The sequence below is a fragment of the Achroia grisella genome, unplaced genomic scaffold (genome assembly GCF_030625045.1).
Source record: "Achroia grisella isolate CSIRO2021 unplaced genomic scaffold, CSIRO_AGI_Agris_v1 utg540, whole genome shotgun sequence".
Taxonomy (NCBI): domain Eukaryota; kingdom Metazoa; phylum Arthropoda; class Insecta; order Lepidoptera; family Pyralidae; genus Achroia; species Achroia grisella.
Window position 1 is genome coordinate 2,101,687 of NW_026712925.1, and position 25,625 is coordinate 2,127,311.

Consider the following 25,625-nt stretch of genomic DNA (forward strand, 5'->3'; position numbering starts at 1 on the left):
GATTTTTATAAAACATATTTTTAATTGTAATAGTTGCATTGAAATAGGTTCATTCTTTTGGCAGCTGCTATGTATAGTACGTCCAGACACATTTTTTTGATGAATGTAGATATTATTTTACCTTACCACCAGATAACCTTCAGGAATACAGAAAGCGTTGTGGGGCAGTTATGTAAAAAAAACAATCACATACATAAGCGTCTGAACACAAATAATTTAAAAATAACAGTTTATGAGAATGGTATGCTTTCTTTGAGTTTCGAATTCAATTAAATTTTATAAACTCGAAGCTACTTTGGCTCTAACGGTGGAATTTATATTAATTCACTGATTAAATAGGCTACTAGCTAATAACTATTAGTACGCAGGTCCACTTGCGAATTAAATCTCCATTTCAATCTAGTTTGGTTCGGCATGTATTTTTAAAATGCATTCAAGAGTATTGAGTGCACCGCTGCATGCTGTTTCATTCATTAAATAATAATGTAATCTGGTATTAATTATGTCCTTGGTGAACTATACATTTTTGTATGTACGACCCTATTTTGTCGATTGATAGGAATTGATTAAACAAAAGACTGAGTTGTCACGAATTACAACAGGTTATCTACTAAAATATATACTTTCCGTAATGCATAATTTTATAGTAACTTACTTCACGACTGCTATAACATATGGTAAGCAGCGTTCTGAACTATCGTTGTCGAGTTGAATTCAAGACTTTATATATTCATACGTTGCTCAGTTTATTTGAATCATTGTAGCAATGGACGACCCACACCCTCTTGGTTTGTTATCTGTTTACATTATAGGAGAGTTAGTCAGAGATATAACCAAAACCGTAAAGTTTTTGGGTGTGAACTCTAGATTCGAATTCACGACCTTTAACTCTTAGTCGGGGTAGTATATATATTATGCATGTATGACATCAGTATAATATTAACGACTACGTCACATCTATATAGTACGTGTACCTATATAGTACAACGGTGTTCACAGTACAGTCGGATTGCGTATGACATCTACATTTAATCGAGATAATTCCCTTTGTACGGCAAGTTGTAAACGGCCAGCTATGAATAGGGTCTGACATGTAGCCGTTCTGTTATGTAGTATTTAAGGGCTTCCTCAATTAATCGTAACTTCGGCTGTTTTCGGAGTGAAAGCTAGTTCAGAGTGTGGTAATTCCAGGTCCACGGTTTGGTATGAAATGAAATGATTGTTTATGCTGTGAATGTGGTAAATTAATATATATTTTAGGACTTCACTTCGACAAACTGTTGTTGTCACAAGAATTGATTGATGGTGTACATTTGTGATGGTTTATGATACAGCGGAAAAACGCTATTTTTAGTTAATGTTACATTTTATTGAAAGAAAACCAAGAGTCTTCTGAGGTAATACAATACTTATAGTGATGGTAACAAGGTATCTATTAGATTCTCTCAGAATATAACTTTAGAAATGTATTTGACACACATCACAAAGTACAAATACAATGAATTAATATTACATTACATTTAAAAAACACATCTATTTATGTCATATAAAAACAAATTTGGCCAAGTTGTCTGTACAGTCTATCTTAAACATATTTAAAGTTTATCTTATAAAATAATATTTGTAATTTTCTGTTGTAAATGAATGTAATTTACGTTTAGAATTTATATTTATACATTTCTATAGTTTTTTTGGTCCTAGTCACACAAAGTTTATTTTTGTGTCTGACATATTTGATCTCAGGTCCTTTTGTGTGAATGTCGGCATAGAAAACCACGATGCACTAAGACTAGTTTCTATAAATATACTATTCAATTTATGTATTACTTTCACTGATGTGCTTCAGACTTAAAAGACGGAAAATACGCAAGAGCAGAAAATATTGTATTGAATCACATGTTTCTGATATCAGTTGAATTCCACAGCAAGTCAGCTACCATGTTATTACTTAGATATAGTATACAGTATACGTGCATGGTCGTTTAAAAAATGCATTACTGCGACCATTTTAGAGCAAATGGATATGCAAACATGCATGCGGGATGGTACTCGTCGAGCTGTGCATCTAAGATGAAACGATCTGAGCGGACGCTTTGTCGTGGATCCGCGTTGCATATCTGTGACACACAATTTTAAAGTAGGTACTGGAGTTAAAGTGTAAAGGTCTTATGGATGTTAGTATTATTTATTTTACATCATATAATATATACAATTCGATGTGATTTGTAAATTCAAATTAAATTAGATGAGATACTGTACTAGAAGTATTTAACGAAAATGAAGTACGACCTCTTGTCAGGTAATAATATATACACCAGACACTTTTACAGTAGATTATTTTTTACATGATTACACCTAATGGTATGTGGTAACTATGATATAGCACTATTATAACTTATAATTAAGTGTAGTTTTTTCCCTAAGAATAAACTATTATGCCATATATATCCTATTTAGAAATAATTATGACGGAAATTTACGTGTTTTTTGTTGATGCCGAATAAATTCTACTAATTACAAATATTATACTTACAAAATGAAATCTTAATTTGTATATTTAAGATAGTTGAAAGCTTTCAATTTTAACCACATTTCGTCTGCAGAACGTTAATATTGAGCATCAAGCGACCTAGCAGTACTGAGGGGGTTAAATTAAATGGTAACGAGCGGTGACCGACAAATTAACCGTCGCGAGGGAACGGTGCTTAATGCAATTTCGTATCCGCCAGACCGGACCCCAGAGGCGGCACTCAATTTTTTGCTCGTCAGTCTTTTTTTGCAAGTAGGCTGTTTTTATTTAAATTTAGGGACAATATGCAATAACTTTAGCGTATAATTAAATATTTATATAATATTTAATTACTAGCTGTTTGATTTCGTTTGAAATTTTTTATAAAAGATAACCTGTGCTCGTCCTTGAGATATTTTCACGTCAAAATCATTAAGGTCTGTTCAACCACTTAGTCCTTGATAAGGTATAACAGTGCGGTACATTTTGTAATATCCAAGTTTAACTTCTTAAACCTAATTACCTGTAAAATATCACATAATTTTAAGCAGAGAATGTATTGGCATAAAAATAAACAAACCTACTAATTACACATAAGACCACTGTGCAATTAAATTTCAAGGATTGTAAAATTATTTCATGCGAAATTAAGACATCACGTAACATAGATAAAAAGAAGAAGCAGAAAACATTTTGCTCATAGATATGAAATTTACAATCTGAAAATTACAAACATTGCAGAAATAGAAAAAGAATTAGACAAATATGTTCAACCGTTCTGAAATGCTGCTGCTTAAAAATATTCAGCATTTTTTTATTTGCATAGTAATATTTATATATAGCAGTACGAATATACTTCTGATGCCATAAAAAGTTAATAAATAAATATTGATATACAAAGAACATTAAATTACAGAGGGAAAAACTATTCTTGTCGCCCAAGCAATCTTTTCTAGATATCAACAATAGATGTTACTCTGCACCACTCATGGTTGACTGGTAGATAACGTCGCAAGGTGTTAAGTTCGCCATATGTACACTTTATCTATTACATTAAAGTTAAATAAATAAGTAAAATAAATGAATATTCAATGTTGCATAATCGAATAAATACATATGCATTTCAAATTTGGAATCGATTTATTTAGATATAATAATTTATAAGATTAGATAAAGGAAAGTAACATAGATGAGATTTGGTTTGCTTTGGATTTATGTTTTAGGAATACGGAACCACAGCAGCGAGTACTACTATCTCACAATTTCGTTGTTGTTTGTATTTTTTAAATTTGCTTTGCTTTAGCTCTTAATTAATTCATAAGCAATATAATTACGTTAAATTTGTTGGTTTCCATTACAGGGTTTTTAGTTTTAACCTAGATTTTATATATTTATTAAAAATCAAGTTCTACCTACGGAAGTAGATATATAATTAAGTAGATATGTAAGTATATATTATTACTTACAAAAGTGACTCGTTGACTCACGAGACTATCAGTAATAGTGTAGGTTTTCATATGCATCAATCGCAGATAATTTAGCTTACTATAAGTCAGAGAGTCTTATTTTTAAATCGGTTAATCATCGGTTTTTTACTTTATGTATTATATATGTACAAATGAGTATACAGCACTTTTTTTATATTTATAATATTATTACAGACTTTAATCGGACAGCAGCATGGTAAAAGGTACTGCTTTGTTGTTGGACTACACTGGATGGCGCAGTCGCTTGAGCAAATATGCTTAGTTTCATACGGTATATGTGGGTATAGAGGTTTATGGGATGCAGCATGCATGCAAACAGTTTTCCAGAAAATGATATTTGAGATGAAAAATTTTAGAGTATATTTTTACTCTAAAATTTTTAAAATTGTTGTATAATACTAAATATTAGGTACTTTGCAACAAAATATATATAGCGAGATACACTTTGTAAAAATCGTCTATCTCACCAATTTCAGCCGCTAATAAGCTTGTTTAGTATACTTAGATTCGGTTGAAGAGTATGCATATGCAGTGAAATTACAGTAGAAGATACATGCCATACTAGTCCTCCGATATGGCTATGCAAGAACGCTATCAAAGACTATATATGATAATGCGATGACACTAAGGACACTGCTGTTGTTCATATATATAGGTTACGGTTACCATTTACCTTCTGCTTGTTTTCAATTCGAAAATCAAATGTTAAAATTATAATACAATATAATAAAATTAACAAAGAAAATAGTTATTCAAAGTGAAAAATATATTTTGATTTCGAATAACAATTTTGCGTTATTTTCCTGGAGAATTCGCCAATTTTACACAATGGGCAGACCTGATTTCATATTCATCCTATCATGTTTGTATCGTTAGCGCAGACGGATGTAATATTATTATCATCCATAAAAATTATATTTACGTTACAACTGCATTTTTATCACATATATCCCGAGCGCTTGTCGATATCCTGTAACTGTAACACAGCGAGGGACAATAGTACGAGGTCTTAAGCGGAGGTTCCAATCGCATTGCAGGCTTTACGAGTGTAAGCCTCTCCATGCGGTTAGAGCGCTTATTGCTTTCCTTCTATAAGAATATGCTAGGTAAATCGGCAAAGGTGCCGATGGTAAAGCTATGACATCTGTTCTTACTACTAGCCCTTATACGACTCTACTTACACTAGCGACTGAGCATGACTTCGCAGTGGTACAATTATGTATTAGTACTGAGAGTTAGTTAATTAGTAAAATTTAAAAAAAAACGGATATTGCTACTATCTCCATTTTTATTAATATTATACATTACAATACATTTTTTTCAACAAACTTATACATATATATAATTCTATTACAAACATTTTATAAATGAGATACTTACTATAATAATAACATTATAAAAGAGGTCTCGATATTTTGATGCTGTTATAAACGCCCTGGTCACGGGTGGAATCAAATAAGTCAACTGATTCCTGATTCTTGTCTCTAGGTTTTTTAATAATATGTGAAAATATAAAAAACTATGAAGTTCTTTATTTCTGAAGATACTTTAAAAAGGAATAATTTTCTAATCAGATATTATTTTCGACCAACTTGAGAATAGAGGCCATATTTAAATTTAATATAATAATTTAAAGAAAATATTAAAAGACTATTCCTAAATGTAACCTTCGCCAACTAAATTCGAAACTGATATCGATATATTTTTTAAAATTAAGACTTTGCTATAAATATAAAATGTACTTTTCAAATAAAGATTTATACAGGGATTTAAAGTCTGTGCAGTGGCCATGTATTTACAATGGGAGCACCGGAAACTCACAAGGTACCTATTGCGGGGCGCTAAGTAGATACATGTACTAAGGCTCTTACGACTGGCTTTACCCACCTTTAAATTTCCATTCACTAACATAATCAGATTTGCTCGGTCTATTTTGAAAGTATCTCTGCAAAACGAGACAATTTTGTGAACCGTAACTCATTTAGATGTTTACTTTCTTTAGCAACATTTTTTTCATCATGTGAAGACCACGAAAGTAGCAAATTAGGGTTTAGGATATTATTTATAGGAAACTAAGATAGTAAATACTTGATATTGAGTACTGAATTTTTGAGTTTACTTTACGAATAAGAATATGCATATTCGTTATGTCTCTATTCTTGAAAGCTTACATCTCTTCTTACCCAAAAGCGAACGCTAAACACGATTTTTTTAAAGAAAATATTACTTGTCTGAAACGTTGATATCAGTTACCTTATCCTATGGATAAATATTACCGAGTTTAATTAGTTATTGTAGGAAATTTTCATAGTAATACATATAAAGGGATCAGGGACATAAAGCATTAAGCTCTGTACTCCGTGATTTTAGTACCATAATCAGCCGTTTGCAACCTAAAAACTCCAAGTACAGATAATTATTTAGCAGTGGAAAGTTGTTTTCACCCATTCACTTGTATGAAATAAATTATTTTTCATACCAATATATTCGTACTTAGAGTATTAACCTATGTCCGTCTCTTCTGAAACTTGATTTTTAGTATTCCATTACGATCTAATCAGATGCTTTACCGTAAAAAGATGTATTTAGACAAATATACTTTTGCCTTTATAATATTAGTAAGGATTGAGGTGATAAAAATGGAGACTTCTCAGCAACAGTGTAAACGACTTTATTCTCTTGGCACACAAGTGTATATATGTGTAATAACAGCGTGGTTTGCTTACTCAAAATGCCTCGGAGATTCCGCCTGTTTCAGATATTTCAACCATACCGATATTTGGTACTAGAATTGATTCTATTGCGATTTCAAATACTAAACAGTGTCATAATATGGAATCCAATTTTCACTTCATAGCATTACCCATAAGATACGTTCCATGCTTCGATCTGTTTCAGTGACTGAAAATGGAAGTTTGTCGCAGTAAGATAAGTGAGCAATAAAGACGTCAATCCTTAACGACGGTTGCAGCTATTATCCAGTAGATGCACTGAGTGCTTTACTGTGTAAAGTTGACTGGGATATAGATGTGTATAAAATCCATCTTGTCCGAATGGATCTTTGAAAATAGCTGGTGCTTCGAAAGAAAACTGTCGTGTACTTATTTATGCAATTTAATTTCAAAGGAATTTATTAGGTACTTGTATGTATTTGTGCAGTGCAGAGAAGCAACAGATAATTATAATAATCTGATAAAAGATATTTTCAACTAGTGAACTACTTGACTATTTGAAAATAATTTTAAAAGTACAAACTCAAATTCCTAAATATAACAGTTGTTAAGTAGATGTTTATAAAACATGTATTTTTATATATAATGGTACACAGTGGCAGCCACCTCATGGTATATACCTACTGTTTTAAATTTAACGCGGTCATTATTTATACCTTTAATTACTAAATCATGGGATCTTACCAGTTTTATTTTTATTGAATTCTCAATATTTCGGCAATGTTTTAACTGCCATGATCACGGGTAAACTAAAGAGCAGCGGGTAGATGGTAAACAAATCTTTTATGGGTAGACATATTCGTCTACTTTCACACCTGATGGTAATTAGAAATATATGGACCGTGGACATCACTTCCCTTCACTTCATCATCATCATTCATTCACATTCATGTGATTTCTGTGATAACTCTCATATGGTGACGCAATTGGAGAGGACTAGGGTGTCAAGCCTTCGTAATTTATAATTTCACGGTCATATCTCATACATCAACCGAAACACAGTTTATAATGCAAGCTACTTAGAGGCTGAAATATATATATACCTAAAGAATAAATGTAAAGAACTCTTCTATCTTAGAAAGAGTGTGATTGAAACTTATTCATTCGTATACACAGTGCCAAAGATATATTGACAGATACACGTAGATTGTCAACATATCTTCAAAATATCTTCTCGCTGAAAATATATATATCTAATACGGCGACTTACGTTGTCATTAAGACCATTTAGATATTGATTTCACAATTAAAATAGACTACAACCTTTTTCCTAAGATTACAAGAAAACCAATACCTTTCAGTGCGACGTTCGAGACAAATCATGAAATTAAAATGTTTACATTGAGGTTTCTGTCTCTGAAACAAAACAGTTTAAACGTAACCGCTGTTAATTCGTTTAGTTCAACAAAACAAAGGCCAGGTTGACTTAGCACCGCTTCGCCCATTTGTGGATCCCCTCACATCCTGTTTGCAAATGTATTTACTCACATTCCTAGCTTGCGAGAATCCTTACAACTCGTGTGATGGTGCAACAAAATACTGCAACATTTCACTTTAGAGCTGTTCAGCAGATATACATATATATTTTATTTATAGTATTGTTTAGGGTAGCACTATAATACACGTACTAAGAAACTTAAATATTATTTTCATACTTTGGGCGCTGAATATAAAATTTATAAGGAAAAATGTTCTTTCACGCGGGAATCGGCTTACACGCAGGTAAGAATGTATGTAATACAAAGAGAACGACAAAGACCGCGCGTGCTGTTAGCTTACGCATTACAGCGTTCTTCAATCATTACTGGTTTAGCGCCTTTTTACAATAATCAATTAATATTGCAAAATGAAGGACATCTAAGTGAAGAGCAAAGACATAATACATATTATTATCATTGATAATTTATAAATTGTACACATTTTTTTTAAAATAAAATTGTAAAAAGTGTGGAATACAAAATATATATGAAATGTCAAAAGTAAACACGTGCGAATGATGTCATCGACCATACTAATAATCAAAAAAAAATTTCATGTTATGTAGTTTTGTTTATTTGTATTTGTTTCATAAAATTAGTCAAAATAACAAATTTTATGAAAATAACTTTCATTATTTTAGCAGTAAGGTAATTTTTCCAACGTTTATTTTCTGAGTTAATTCTGTTTAATATTAAGCTTGCGATATAACATATAAGCTACTTCCTATTGCGGTCAATCACAGTCGCGTAGACAAAGCCGCGGGTAGAAGCTAGTTGTTTATAAGTTCGTGCATAAGACAACGTGCTTCGAATTAACGATCCACTCGAAAATGCCCCATTATAGTGAGACTCAGACGGCCGTAAAAGAAACCCATTATGTTAGTAGTTTAGTACTAAAAGGATCTGCACACGACTCGAAAATCGAGGGTAATAGCGGAACAAAGGTGGTGGAATAAACTCGGGCTCACTGATGTGAAGTTAGTTCTAAATTCAACTTACGAGATAACGCTTCCTAGACTATTGCTCTTAATAATTTGTCAACACGCGAGGTGATCTACGGAGCAATCCAAGGAGCTCTCCACCTCAGATTCGATTTTAGAGTTGTGTGTAGACTGTTTAATATAACTTTAATGTCAAAAATAGCTGACGTAACTCTTCTTTCCACTATTACTTAGTTAATTAGAAAAATTAAAAATGTAATATTTATTGTATATAGATAGCGGACATTCAATGTATATTGAACGCACACACTCACAAACACCACACAAACTATAACAAACTAAATTAAAATAATGTTATAGATCAGTACGTTTTTATTTTAATTATTATTTTAGCTGTCGATTGGTATTCTATTGGTCCCATAATAATTTAACGATTGAAGTTTGATATTCGCTTTGTGAAGGAATTTTTTACTTATATTATTAGATCTTGACTAATTGAGAGCGAGTGGCCAGATTTCGATAGTTACGTAGTTTTGTTGTTGCCTTTTTTATAAATGCGATACTAATATTATAAAAGTAAAAGTTAGTCTGTCTATTTGTCACGTTATGAAGACTATATTACGGAATGAATTGTAATTAAATTTACAATGATCGGGAGAACTCTTATATTTATTTTAATAACTTTTATATTTGATGGCCTCTGTGGTCTACCGCCAACATACCGTCGTACTTGCGATGGTCGCGAGTTCGATTCCTCTCACGGCACGAAGGTTTGTATTCATGAATAAGATCTGGGTGTTTTCTATGTATGCTAGGTATGTATTTACCAAAAAATATATATCTATGTATTTGTATCAGTTATCTAGTATCCTTAATACAAGATTTTGGTGGCTTAACTTGGGTTTAGATGGTGCTGTGTGAATTGTTTTGAGATTATTATTATTATTATTTCAAAAACAAAAAAAATGGGGGCAAACTTGCAATGCTTGCAACTATATTTAATTGAAATGCGTAGTAAATATTTCAAATCAATAACTCTGGCGATGATGGCACGACGTCCGTACACGTTAATTGAAACTAGATACATAGGTAGTTCTATTAGTACAGAGGTGCAGTTTGCTGGCAGTTCTGATTAAACCAAATGACTGATTCAAAGTGGATCTGCCTGTTTGTATTATAGATCGTAATGAAAATAACAGAGAGTTAGTTTGACATCTAAGAATAGACATAGCTACTATAATAGAATACTATTAAGCTGCTCTATTTTTAGGATACTGTAATAATAATAGTAATATACCACAATAAACAACTTTTCTTAGAGTTCGTTTTATCATGTGCTTTTTAAATTGACTGTACTATAGAAATAGTTCAGTACTTAAGTTACTACAAATTATTGTCAATGTCATAAAAATATAAATATTTAATTATTACAATAAAGTATTGAAATAAATCAATTCAAATATTTTATAAAGTATTGAAATAAATCAAATCAAAAGTCATCAATTTTAAAAATGACTGATTTGTATTAGATTAAATATATTTCTGGGTATATAGGTAGGTATGTAAAAATAATTAACGATAATAATGTATTTTGACGATTACTGCAGTTTTATTTGCACAATTGTGTCTGCCTTCAAACTTCATTTTGGCGGCTTAAAGGGTACTATACATATAACTGTATATATATATATATACAGTTGATAAATTTACTAATATATTATAAGGAAGTAGTGGGCATATCAGTATTTGTATAAGTCAGAATTGGCAACTTTGTTAAGTTATACTGAGCAAAATTGTTGGTACAAATATATATATAACAAGAGAAATTCAAACACAAATGGAACATATCAGTATTACGGCTGGTTGGTTACGGTTTATCAGCCCATTGTAAACATCGTCCAAATCTTACCAGTAACATGGGTATATGCCAAATTGTTTATAAGGCGAAAATGCCTCTGAATATTGTTGTACACTCAAGATGAGATTAAGGTAAAACGCCGTATTGTTCCGTTGAAAAGTATCTCGATATATTTTTTTCTAGTATTTATAAAACATGGATAGGTACAACTCGTATAAAATACATAAGTACGTCCTAAATATAAAGTAGACAAGGCTTTAAAAACATGGGGATATGAATTGTACAACAGAATTTTTTTCGTAAATCCGATCTAAACTAATATAAATTTAGTATGCGAAAAACCATGGGGGTCTTTTTTTGCATTCTACAAAGCGTGCAATAATAATCACTGCAGAAATGTCCAATTATTTGAATCGAATAAAGATCACACTTCAAAAGTAAAGTTGGTTAGACCAAGTTTACTTTTGAACTATCATAATTAAATCAAATGTTAGAGAGCTAAAAGAGTAGTAGTGCATAGTAACTGAAACAGAATTCTGCACTTCTTCAGCAATCGAAATAGCATTCGTTAATTGACGGTCATTCCGTTTCGAGTCACAAAATTCGATTACCATTTTAAAATCAACGAACCGCATTATTGATTCGATCAATCAAGACCACGAGGGTGAGTTGATCCCGTACCTTAATCCCTGGCTTTCGGGCGTAAAACCCCGACGTCAACAACTTATTATTAATAAGAAGCGAGTTCATTACAGCCCGCTGTCTCCGCCTACTATGATTTATTGGGCATTTAACTTTTATGGTGGTGTTAAGTGGCCGGCAAGTTTCATAAGGGAACCGGGAACCTCATCTTGGGTAATGTTAGCTGAAAAGTTAAATAAATTGTCCTTCGTTAACTTGGTTTAATGACGTATTCCTCTACACTGTAGATTAATTATAGTTATACTATTAGAGTTGTAATGTACGACGAATTAGTACTTAGTTACGAATGTAACTAAGTTACTTAATTTCGATTACAATAAAATCCATTGGAAAAAATATTCTTTAAAATCGGTTCGCAATTGGCGAAGTTCACTAAGAAGACTGTACAATATGGTATGTATTATGTCTCTGTCTCTTCTAATTCTACCACTCTTGCAGATTCCTTTGTGAGCTGAGTTTCAGTTTGATATGTGATCATATCAAAACTCAGCACACAAAGCAAACTGCAGAAGGGGTAGATATATCAATAGCACATAAAACAAATATAATTATTACCTTAGCTCTCAGAAATGACAATGAATGTACATGGGCATTACAGTAAATTTCTAATATTATTATATATTAATAAGAGATGTAATAATATCCAGTTATTACTTAATTACTATAATATACACTCAGAAACTATGGTTGTCAGATGTTTGCTTCGTTTGTTTAGTTGGATGTTTTGGGCATTGTAAACTGTCAACGTGGTGTCGTGGTATATTATTATCAAACTGAATACTTATTAGCTGTTATCTCAAAAATTTCGTCAGTTATAAAATAATATTTGGAATGGTTGAAAGTTTATTCAACCATTCCAAATATTATTTTGTAAAGAAATATATTTTTTGTACGTGCCCGTGATACAGTATGTATTTATAAAAATATCATTAAGATCTATTCAAATGTTTAGTTGTGAAAAGATAACGAACAGACAGACAGATAGACAGATAAACAGATTTTCACATTTATAATATTAGTGAATTAATTATTTTGCGATGCCAATATTGCTATTCATATTTGTAACAAAGATGATTTTTTTAATATATGTGATATACATTAATATTTTAAAAAAGAATCTCGTAATATAAACGTAAAAGTATTCGAATTGAGAAGTTTAACTGATTAAGAAATATTAAAATAATAGTAACAACTGGTGCAGTATAAAGTGCAGCAGCAAAAATATATTTTAATTAGCAAACATCTCGTTGCGAGAGCTTGATAATTCAATCAACGACGTAGAGCTTAAAATAAGGTTTTCCAAGCTCACGTATCCGAAATGTTATGAACTAGTTGCTAACGAATGTTAATACAAGTATACGTAGTAGTAGTAGTAGAGTTTGTACTTTATTAAAATATTTTTTGCTACCTATTACTATTACGAATAAAATGGTATAGAGCGTGTATAGGGCCGTTTATAGGGTGAATTTGATATTTAATTTATGTCATAGTTTCTTATTACGACAACGCCCTCTATAAACAATTCCTATAGACTGCAAGTGCCGCTAGATGGCGATGTACGCAGTTCGGGTGACTACTGGAAAATTGTCTCAGTTCACTGCCAGGAGTGGCCGAGGCAACAACCGCCGGGGGAACTGTATGCATTCTGTACTTGCAGTTTAGGAATGCGTTACTGTTACTTTATAATTACGTTATGTCATTTAAATCTCATCATTAATTAACATCTTCACCGTTATGTCGATATCAGGATACTCCTGCTGATGAGACGCTGCGTATTAAATTAGACAGTAAGAAATACAAGTATTATACTTAATATTCAATCAAAGGTCTTCGTATTATTTTCGAACTAACTAATAAAGCCTCCCTTTATCAACTGCCTCTATCCATCGATGTGTTAAGAATACTAGAAGATCACCAGTTAAGCGACCTTGATGAAAGCCATACTGTTGATCAGAAAACAACTAGGTAGTTATCGTTTTCCAAAGTTTCAGGACTCTACCAGTAGATTGTAGTACCTGTAAAGGCGCGTTAGCCAACTCAGGTGCATATGTCCTGAGCTGAATAGAGCAGTAGCATATTAGATCGTGGTAAAGAAGGACGCATGAGATCAACTTTTGTTTGTATGAGACAATGATATAGAGAGAGTAGAGATAGTCATCTGGGGTCAATCAGCAAAAGGTCTAACAAATACGCATAGGCGAGGAGACTAGTTGCATCAAACCATAAGCAAAAGCAAAATTATGACAGATATCAATATTAGGTACATCTATATATAATATACAGAGTAGTTTTGAATAATTAAAATAACTATTTAGTCATAATAATTAGTTTCACGCATTTTAAAACTCGATAGTATAGCCAAATTGGCATGCAACCATATATACAGTATATCTTCACTGTTGTAGCCAGTAAATCAGAGCACTTAATATTATTCGAGCCACACGTATAATTTCATCACGAGTAAAAATGTTTACCGGCCAACAAAGTGGGCACGGGTCAGCAACATAACGCATATAACGGATTATAATATGGTTATTACACTATAATTTCGGATTAATTATTCATTATATTAAACACATACATATTATATACACACTTTATATCTCAGCGAAGCCTAAGTTGGTCGCTAGTAGTACTTAGGTTTGCTAGTTGTAGTAAGGAAGTCAAAATAACGTTGTTTAGGACTTACTGCTAATTATTTTACACGAGCAGCATAATATGGATTAGCTATACTCGGAGGACGCTCAATTCCCTGTTTGTACAGTACAACAACGTCTTCAGGATGTTATTGGGACTGGTCCGAACACTAGTAAATTTATCGTTATTATTTATAGTTACAATATTATCTACATTTTTAAGAAAAATTCATATAATCGTGAAGTGAGAGATAATTTATTTATGAATTCCAAGAATTTAATGTTACATTTATATTATTATAAATATTATATAATTAATATAACAAATATATTTTTACATATGTCTAATTGTGAATATAAAAATCTATAAATAAAGCAAGTCATTTCATTATTACCATGTTTTTCCTGTAAAAATAAAGGATATTTTTATTAATAGAAAAAAATAAATTAATGAGGGTAGGGCGCGGACGCTCATTGTTTTAGTCCCTCCCATGTTGACGATGTTGAAATATAAACCATTATATTTTTGTACTTAATGGAGAAAAATTACCTCAATTAAAGCGGCTTTAAAAGGATATTATTTTACTTATTTAACCTTGGCTTTGACGTCTCAATAAATAATAAATAATAATTAGAAATTATAATTATAATAGTTACATACCAGTTGCTTATTTCATAAGGTCATTATTTATTCTCACATTCATTTTCATAAATTTTCAAGATACCATATTTCTTATTGATCATATGTTCTGTGATATATTGTATACCAATATTTCATTTATAGGCTATAAATGAAATATTAATTATATTATCAGTGTGTAAGGGTAACTAAAAATATTAATAGTGAATTCCATGTAATAAAATGTTTATATTTATTTAATGTTCACCTTTATGTTTTTGTAAAAAGTGATAAAACAGTCCATTAGTTAAAATAGGTTTACTGGAGGTTCTACGTGTTTTATGAATCGTAAATACGCATAAAATTGTAGGTACACAGCAATATTACTAGTCGCACCCCAAAAGAAAAATTGCTCGTAAAGCACAGGCGTTATCTCGATCTGGTTTCAAGTTGCTCGTTCCGTGTGTATTGTATAGACTCTTCCACTTCGCTGACGTATGTAGGAACAATCATAGAATGGTGATATTTCTGCCCCTTTGAGCGAACCTCTCGACTAAGTGAGGGCCTACGTTCCATCTCTGTGCCCTTAACGCTTCGTTGAGCCGCTCTGATGTCGGCTGATTGTTGGCGCTTCAATTAGAAGTAGTGTATTTCGCTGAAATACCTACAATTGTAGCGTTTGTTAACTATCAGGTAATTAGTGTAGCACTCTCTATCTAAATTGCGATGCCACGGTAAAGCAATTTAGGTTCCCTTTTAGCGGTTTCAGTGACTAATAATTTGTAAATAACAGTCAATATTGACATTATATTAGTTTTCATCGTTATTGATGCTATATTTACATAAGCTGTGATCTAAAATTAGAGATAAATAAATAATTTAAAATAGAGAAACAATTTTTTCTAAGCTAATTAATTGTGTACTTTGTATTCAATAACGTTTTGCAGATACGAGTGAATAAAATATTCTAGGAACACTTATAAATATCATTCAAAGAAATTTAGCTTTTATTACCTGTAATTTTACTTCTATAAACAAATATATGCCACCTGCTGGTAATTGTATGTAGGTATGTATGATGGCATTGGCAATAATTATGTGGAAGGTGATTGTTTTATTATAGAGAATAATAATAGTAATTGATTATAAAAATATTATGGTACATATTGATCATAAGAAATTATATACATATATACCTTATACATTAATCCTTTCATTATGTAATGTTGAAATTAAAGTGATACTTCGCTCCAAAATCCAATAATGTTATCTAAAAAAAAAACTAAAAAGTTATCTAAAGATACTTATGTAATAATGTATAAAAACCATTACAAAATACACAATTAAAAAATATAAAAGTATAAAGAATATAGGTATAATTAAATATAAGTTAGCAACCCTAACTACAGATCTAAATTACAGAAGCGTAGATTTGATTAATTATTTTAAATTTGTAGTGATAATATTATTCATCGTATAATTTTACAGAATTAATATTTGTTCAACAAAACTGAAGTATAAAGTAAACATTGTATGTAGACTGTACTGTAGTTTGCAAACTAGTATTGCACCCGTCGGGTCCTGAGCTGACTGAAAAGGTAAATGAGATGCAGCGGGCCGCGCTAGGACATTGTTTCAAGTCAAACCCATTGTGTTGTTCACTGTAACTTCACTTTTAATTTTGGCGCGAGTGTTTAGTGGCTGTTCACATGACGTTTGTATCAGAAAATGTAAAATAAATAAGTACTAAAGTTGTAAAGGAATTTTCTATGTTAATATCGGCAATTTTAAAAGTTCAGTGGCCGTTCCTTATTATTTCATTCATTGGTTTAAAATAGATATTTTAATTATATATATATATATATATATATCAACTTGTTTAGTTTTAAAAACATATTTAAATAATATACTATAGGTTCGGCTATTTATTAATGTTTACTGTTTTCATAAATTTTAAAGCATATATTTATTAACTTTTCTATTACGTATGTTATCGTACATCCAACTAACAACATTCCGGGCTTCGCACGGGTGTACATGTATTATACATATAAATCTTCCTCTCGAATCATTCTATCTATTAAAAAAAACACTTCAAAATCCCTTGCATAGTTTTAAAGATTTAGGCATACATAGAGATAGACAGCGACAGCTACATTGTTTTATGCTATGTAATGTTGATAACGTGGCCATAACTATACGAACTCAATATTTAGTATTTTTTATTGTGTAGATGTATATTTTAATATTTATTAAAAAAATCCGTGGAAATATATATTGACGTCGTCATGTAAGCCATTGTTCATTCGCAAACTATGACACCTATCTAGGAAATGACCTAGCAGTTGTTTTGAATGCGAATGTATTGTCCACTCAACTAACAGACTCACACCTTTACAAACATTTTGTATGTACAGCTTATTTATTGCAAATATTATGGACTCTATGTTAGTTCATATATGGACATATATTCATATTGAAAATTGAATTAGTCAACGGTCAATTATCAGGATTACAGGTACAAATTTCGCGAAAATAAATAAAGATTATGTTAATAGTTATTAAGTTTATTTGATACTTAAAAATATGCAATTTAATTTTAATTCGATTATTCAAATTTTTAATTACTTATATTTTGTATTGAGATAATAAATGACTATCTTCATTATTATTGTGTTTTTGTACTTAAAAAACAATTATGGATTATTTATTTATTATTTTTAGCAGGTAACACCGGTTTTGCACAAATTAAAGTCTTTATCAACGCGAGTGCAGATTACAACAAAACATTTTAATTTGTTACAGTAATTTCTTTTGGTGTCATAAAATTTTGCACTGCCGAGACCAACAAAAGAATGAATAATGACTTTATAAAACAAAGTTGGAATTTTCCTGAAACTTCCGTGGCGCACTACAAGAGAGCCCGTTATCTCGTGATTTGTGATTCGCTTCCCGGTTCCTGCTACTTTGTATCGAGTGATCTTATTTTCGTTGAATTATTATATTGTGTTGCTAACGTAATTAAGTGCTGAGATGAAGTGAAAATAATATTATGATACCTGCAGGCGGGCTTTTATAATTAAATCGTGATCAAATCGAATTCATTTCAAACAAATGGCGTCTGTTGCATGGAATGAGGTACAAGATTTAAGTCATGACCGAGGGCTTATGTTAAAAATATATATTTCCTGAATGAAAAAAAATTGAAGAGTCTACAATGCCTCTTCTTCCGTCCTTCACCTAGCTTTATTTTACAGAAACGAGTAATGCTACTGTTTTAAAAATCAGGTAAGTAGATCTAAAGTATACTTCGTTATCTTACAAATCATTTCGAAACAGTGTATAGTTTTTATTCAGAAAATATACAAATACAAATAAATTGGATAATCAGCGAAGTAACTGCCTCATATGTCTGTATTTGGATAAAAACAATAAAATAGACAGGCGTACTATAGCCATTATTCTTTTTGAAACAATGACCTTCAGATATAAAGGCATGACTAATGAAGGCAGATTAACAGAGGGGTCTCTTTCAAGAGGCTTTATCATACTTTCTGAGGATTGCAAACAACAACGGGATTTCTAGTCGACACTCCATCCATTAAAGTTTTTTTCTCGAATTTTTATGTGATTACTGCAATATTTGTTTTGATAAAAATACACACTGTATTTCTATATTTATATTATGTGAATTTAGAAGTAGTAAATCAATAGTAAATGTAACGATAATACAACTACTACATAATTAAAAAAAATAAAGGCAAAGTATTCGCACTTTTTAGCCAGCAGAACTGGCTAAAAAGTGCGGAGCAAATTTTAATGTTTTCAAATAGTTTTGGTACATAACTTCCACAACTATTTCGTGTAAAAGAAGTGGTTAAAATATTAGTTTTTGAAATTCGTACGTTAATTTATTTTGTGTAATAGTATGTATACAAAATTATATAATTTTGCTTTGGTTTATCGAAAGAAGAAATAATATCTACTATAACACCATCATAGACGTATGAGTAATATCATTTTTTTCATTCATTTCACTACTGATCTTTATCATATTAAGTTTATTTGCTCCTTCTGCACAAACGTATTTAAAATTTGGTTTTTCCAGTAGCTGCTTACAATATTCTGAAATAAAAAGGATATAAAATTCTGATTCACACTCCATTAGCACACGTAGAAATGAAACGTTCATGTCTATTCGTAAATACACGTAGACAATCTTAAAGTTTATGTTTGTGTAGACCTTACTTCTGGAACGTTAAATAATCGACGTCAAATTTACTTAACCTTTCCACTTAATACCATTACAATAGGAATTGGATTCGAGTAGCAAAGGAGTGCCAATGCAAAAGTTAAGGCGGCAAAATTAAATTTAACCAGCAGGTACTACAGTCCGTAAACAAAAGGGAAGTCTTCCCTTTGCCGTTTTTTATTACGTTAGATTACAACGGTGCTTAATTTATTCTGGAAATTTGTCTCATCGTGAAAAATTTGCAGTCGCGATCGCCAACAAAAGAATGAGTAATGGCTGTAAGAAACAAAGTTACGGACGTTGGATAAGTTTAAAAGCTTTCAAGGGTGTGAATTATTATCTAGGAGTTCTTTCGTAATTAGACTAGTAGACATGGGTATTTATATTTTGTTTTAAAATAGCCTATATATGTATCGTTAAATATACAAACGAAATCGGGACAATTAAAAAAATAATTATTAAATCCTGCGCAGATAGATAAAAATACCACAGTATTGAATAAATATACAGAAATTTGAATATCTGTAATGATCACTAGATAGCCCCCGTGTGCTTTTAAGCTTTACACGACATATGCATTTATGAGAGCTCAGGTACGCGCGTGATTTTTGTCATATTTTCTATGATAAACTTATGTAGGGTTTTATTGGAAAGTTATTCTGATTGGACTATGTAATCGGTTGCACATATGGATATAGAAAAATATTTAAATTTCTACGACATCGAGCTACCTTCTCAAATATTTGCACTGAGTCGATGAGTTCCGGTGACTGAATCGTACTTTATGGCGATATAAGAAGGAGATCTGTGTTCATCAGTAGACGATGGATGGATTGTGATGATGAATGATGAAGTTCTAATTACTACTCTTTGTGGCTATATCTGTTTACAAATATTCTTATTTGTAGCGGGTGAAAGTAGCAAGTCACTATTTAGAGAAATGTGAACAAATTGTGAATCTAACTTGGGGGATAAGCCTATGTCAATTACGTATTGAGAAGGGTCTCCCTCGGCTGCGACAAATTGAATGGCCTAAGAAGCTCCAGAGCAACTGACTGGCAATTTTTACCACTACGAGACACGGATTACTAGCTTATGTGACGGTATATTTTGTTATTTGCCAAAGTGAAGTATATATATTTGCCTCATCCTTATATGTTTGGCTTTTTAAAATAGAGGTGTGTATATGAAACGAGGAATTGTTCGTAATGAATATTAATATGAGAGCAGAGTCATGAATTGGGACACCATCAGCGACGGGTAGTAATAAAAATTCACTAGCACTGATTAAAAATTAAATAAAAAAGAACAGTATTTTTTATTAAATGAATTCTTATTTATTAAAATTTTTATGGGTGTCGGAATCCCTCATACATACACGTAGTAAAGGCATCGCAATACACAAATTATAACTATATTACTCTGTCTTTTGTAAATTGGTTTCTCAATCTACTAACATAAATATTGTTTATTAGTCGATTGAATAATTTAATCATTATTTAACAGATTTACCTAAACTGCATTATATTACGAAATTCTTAATTTTTAGAACAAATAAACTAAAACTGTAGGTATATTTATAGATAATAGAATGTGTGACCTAGGTACTAATTAATTAGTATTATGAAATCACGTTAAATAAACTTATTGAACGGCGACAATTGATACATTGATCATTAAATATAATTAGGTGTTAATAAAATAAGTCTATGAAATACCGTGTGGTCCAGGAGGGAAGTTAAGAACTATGTAGGTAGGTAGCTAGGTATAAGGGCAGTAATCAAATTACGAAAGTCGGCACTACCTACTACTACTCGTACCTTTCCCTTATTAGTGACGGTGGATTTAGAAATACAGAGCGGACATATACCTCAGGTATCGAATATTTTGTACATTTTTACTATATATTTTAACGAAGGGCCTAATTTTTTTTTATTACGGTTTTTTGTTTATGTTATGTAGCAGTATCGTCCCCTAAACTGTATGGAAATGGGTCTATATTTTCGTAATTAATCTTTAAAAAATGTTTACTTTTTAATATACTTTTAAAATATTACAGAATACAGATACATTACATCTTAGTGGTATCAAATGTCATATTGGTGATGGCGTATTTTTATGTGATTCTAGGCGACGCGACGGCTATCTGGCACCATTAGATAGTTTGCCATTTGACTTCTATAAAAAAATAAGTAGTGTTCTATAATTATAATAATATACTAGCAGTATATAATAATAATAGTAGTTTACAATATCTTGTTATATAAAATAGAACTTTAATAAATAAGCGATTATAATACAATAATATTGAACAGTTTTCTATTTTTGAAGAAATCTTTATAAGGTCGCTCAACTCATTCATCTGTGTGTGATTAACCTCCCAACGTCGGTAGCAACTTTATCTCATTTCCAACCGAGTGGGGCCTTGTCGACCCGACATGGCTTCGATTAGCTCTCACTGTGAAAGTGTAAACCGAACTCCGCTATTTAAGAGCTGAATGTTGCCAAAGGATGACCTTTTCATTTGTTATTTTATCATGTTTAATCGTTTGGAAAACAATGTACATTGATTTGAACAAGTGACTGTTAATGTTATAGTGTTCAATATGTTGTTACTTTTACGTTAAAAGTTACGTTTCTAATTCCAATAATATATCAATAAAATTCGAATTAAAAAGGAAATAGATTGAAATAATTACACAAACATTATTTACTACTGATATCGTGATTTATTGACAAGGAATATTATCTCTATTGCGTCCTCTAACTTTATTTGTCTGTTTAGAGAACCTTGTTCTAATAGTCCTTATCATATTATCAACTTTTGTATTTTATATTGTCAAAAAATAAAAATAAAATCAATCTCAACAAAACAAATATAGATAACAAAATTTTAACTTATTAAAAACAGATTTTAATTTTTAAAAAACAGATTACATAATTATTTTAAATAAAACATGTATTTTATTTAGTGAAAAATATGTGTTATGTAATTGAAATCAACTAAGTTTAGGAAGGTATAATGGAAAAGATAATATTACAAATACTTTCATCGCAGTATTAATAATCAAACTTAAAAATTGGCTGCCCCATATTTAGTCTATTCACCCAAGGGCGTTGCTAGAAATAAGCCAGCTACGTAATGACTATTACATAAAGCGATTTTACTCGATCGAACTGCCTACCTATAATGCTTTTTCCATGTACAAAACTTACTTCGGAATAATATTACGGAAAATAATAGTATCCACATGTAACCTTGTCTGTAACCTATATAAAAGTCGTTATTAATTAAGTATTAGATAAAATATCACTAATTAATAGACAAGATTTTCTGCCTTCTATTTTGTAATAAGATTGATTTACAGTTGCTACTCAGTTTAAATTCTATTTAATAACTCATCTATCACTTAATACATTTACACATTTTTTATTATATTAGTCTGGATATTCTTAACGCATTTTACATTTTAATTTCATATAAATGTGAATAAATGGTTTAGTAAAACAATATAAACTAAGCATTAGTTTAGTTAGAGACTCGATGGCACAGTATCACGTGACTTCTGCAAAAACATAGTTATTTTCTGGATAGGATGTCTTATGTCGTTTTATATATGTATATTTTTATAAAAATATGTAAAAATAGATTTTCCACAAAAGTTTTAATAAGTCTATCAGATACCATCACAAAACTGTTAAAAAGAAAATATTAAAGTGCTATTCGTGCAACCACTATCGAATGTATCAGCTTACCCTCACTTGACCTCCTTCAATCATAAGTATCCAGTCACTACATCGGGTATCGATAAAATTTATAATCCAAGAATAGACAAGGTTGTCTACTTATCGACTAAAGCTATTAAAGTACGCAAGCGATCGTAAATCTAAGCTATTAACCAATAATGTATTATCGAATATGCTTGCCATTGATTTTAATCCTTATTGATATCGCATATAAAGTTTATTAGGCCTTTCTTAATACTTTGCTGTGAATATATCACAATAATATTTTCTACAAACACAAACATATCAATAATATTTGTACGTATATTCGGGTAGAAACTAAGGATAAATAAGCATGTCTACGATCTACGATCAAATACGATCACGATAAAATTTCTATATCCTTGGTTTAATCTCTGTTTTGACAAATTTCAGTAAAGTCACACACATTCTATGAAAGTTAATAAAGAATCAAAGAGTTAGCCTCGTATTTATAGAGGCTTTGTATACGAACGCATACTTCGTATGTTGTCTAGGATGGGGTAATCAAAGGCATTATCGATGTAAGTAAGAAAGCAACATTTGTCATGCTAAATGATACTAGGCATATTTGATTCAACGTTGCAGAGGGCAAGCCTGTATATCATTAAATATAAGTTAATTATACAAAAAATATATACAAAACTTCTGAAGTGACTGTTTTATTTAACGACTTTACTGTTATGCGTAAATCTAGGAAGTACAGTATAGTTTTGCTCTCGCTTTAAGTCCAAACATCGTAAACACCAGTTTTAATACAGCTAACTTCCAGATTCTCCCGAGAATACATTGGCGAGGTTAGCCACACGTACAACGGTAAACTATAATTCTACATTACACGCTGGTGATACTATCCCATACAAGCAATTCTCCCTTTACTCGACTGGAAAGAGCGATAAACTTTAGACTATAGGACCCCATTTTGGGTTGTACCTAAGTAGAATGAAGCATACACATTTACTTAACTTTAGGTTTACTATTTATTATAGTGTCACGATTTTAAAGTGTTCGTAAAGTTTGTGTCATTATAGAGTTGGTGACGGTTGAATACGATACAGCAGGGAAATCTTTTATACGAAAGGTTTGCCATATTTAATATCAAATAATTTTATTTCCATATATGTGTCTTAGCGTTATTTATATTCAGAATATATATTATTATTCATCTGTAATAAACATAAACAATACCAATACAAGATTTTGTTTAAAAAAATTGCTCTTAAATGGGAAAGTGACACACTATCTTAATCATGTACTTAAATAGTTGAAGAAGTTATTAAATACTTAGCACCAGACCGGTCGTATTCTTCTCTTACCAATAATGGGCTTTATCGAAGATATAATATTATATATAATAAAGATGCATTTCTTTAATACAAAAATGTTTATATAGACTAATAAAGCGTTGTTTAATATTTTAATAGAATTAAAAAATAAAAGTGCTTCAATTAATCTCAACTTTCGAGGGATTAGCCAATTACCGTTGTTAGTGCATCCGCCGCTAAATTTACTTAATAATTTTGTATTTAAGACTTTCATCGCCGCAAACTTGCCAGATTTAATCCTTAAAATCTCGCACAATATTAAAATTATCGTTAATATTCTTATATTTATGAACTCAAGAAACGTAATTTTTCCTCATAACATTTTCATTTCTATCCACAATAATATTGTTTTTGTCTTATAAACACTTTATAGATGTTTATAATCATTTACGTAGGTTAGCTATTGCTGGCGACTTCGTTTACTTTTTTTGGGATAAAAGATAAAGATCCCTGGAAAATTAACACAGCATCATCTAGTCCCACGATAAGCAAAACTTGTTTTATGGGTACTAGAAAACTGATATAAATAATTATATATATATTTTTTGTAAATACATACATAATATACATAGAAAACACCTAGATACGATACAAACAATCATATTCATCAATAGACATCTTGGACCGTGAGAGAAATCGAACTTTCGACCATCGGAAGTAAAGCGGTGGGTCTAGCACACCGCTTTACTTCCAATGGTCGAAACACCACCGAGGCCGTTAAAAGATAATATATACCTTGTATAAAAGGGATATAGTTTGAAATATGTAAGTCCCAAAACTTTTGTGTAACACTCAAATCTGTAATCAAACATATTATTGAACCACTTGTGTTAACGCCCTGTTTAACATATTAAGTTAATTGTGAATACTTGTGCTTATCGACCTAGAAGTTTACACTGCGATGTATTCGTAATTAAATTTGTCACGTGACGGATTGTATATTGGTATGATATGGCGAACAATAGATTAATTAATTTGTGTCTAAGTAATTATGTGGAATTTACAATCAAGTATAATATTTATATGGTTATTAATGGGTGTAGGATAACAAAATATATAAAAATTTATGCTGCTTTTTCATTGATTGCTTTCTGGACGGTCAAAGGTCACTGAAGTGTGAGATGGCAAATATTTTTTATTATCTGATTCTGGCTACATTTGTGTTGTGAACTATATTGGAATTGGAACAGCCTATTGATTAAGAAGTAATCGAAATCTTCATTTTATTTGCATAGTAGAATTTTACTACCACATCTCATTCTTCAAAAATAGATTACCAAGTAAGCGGCTAAATAGATAAATATAGAGATAGCTAGGTAGA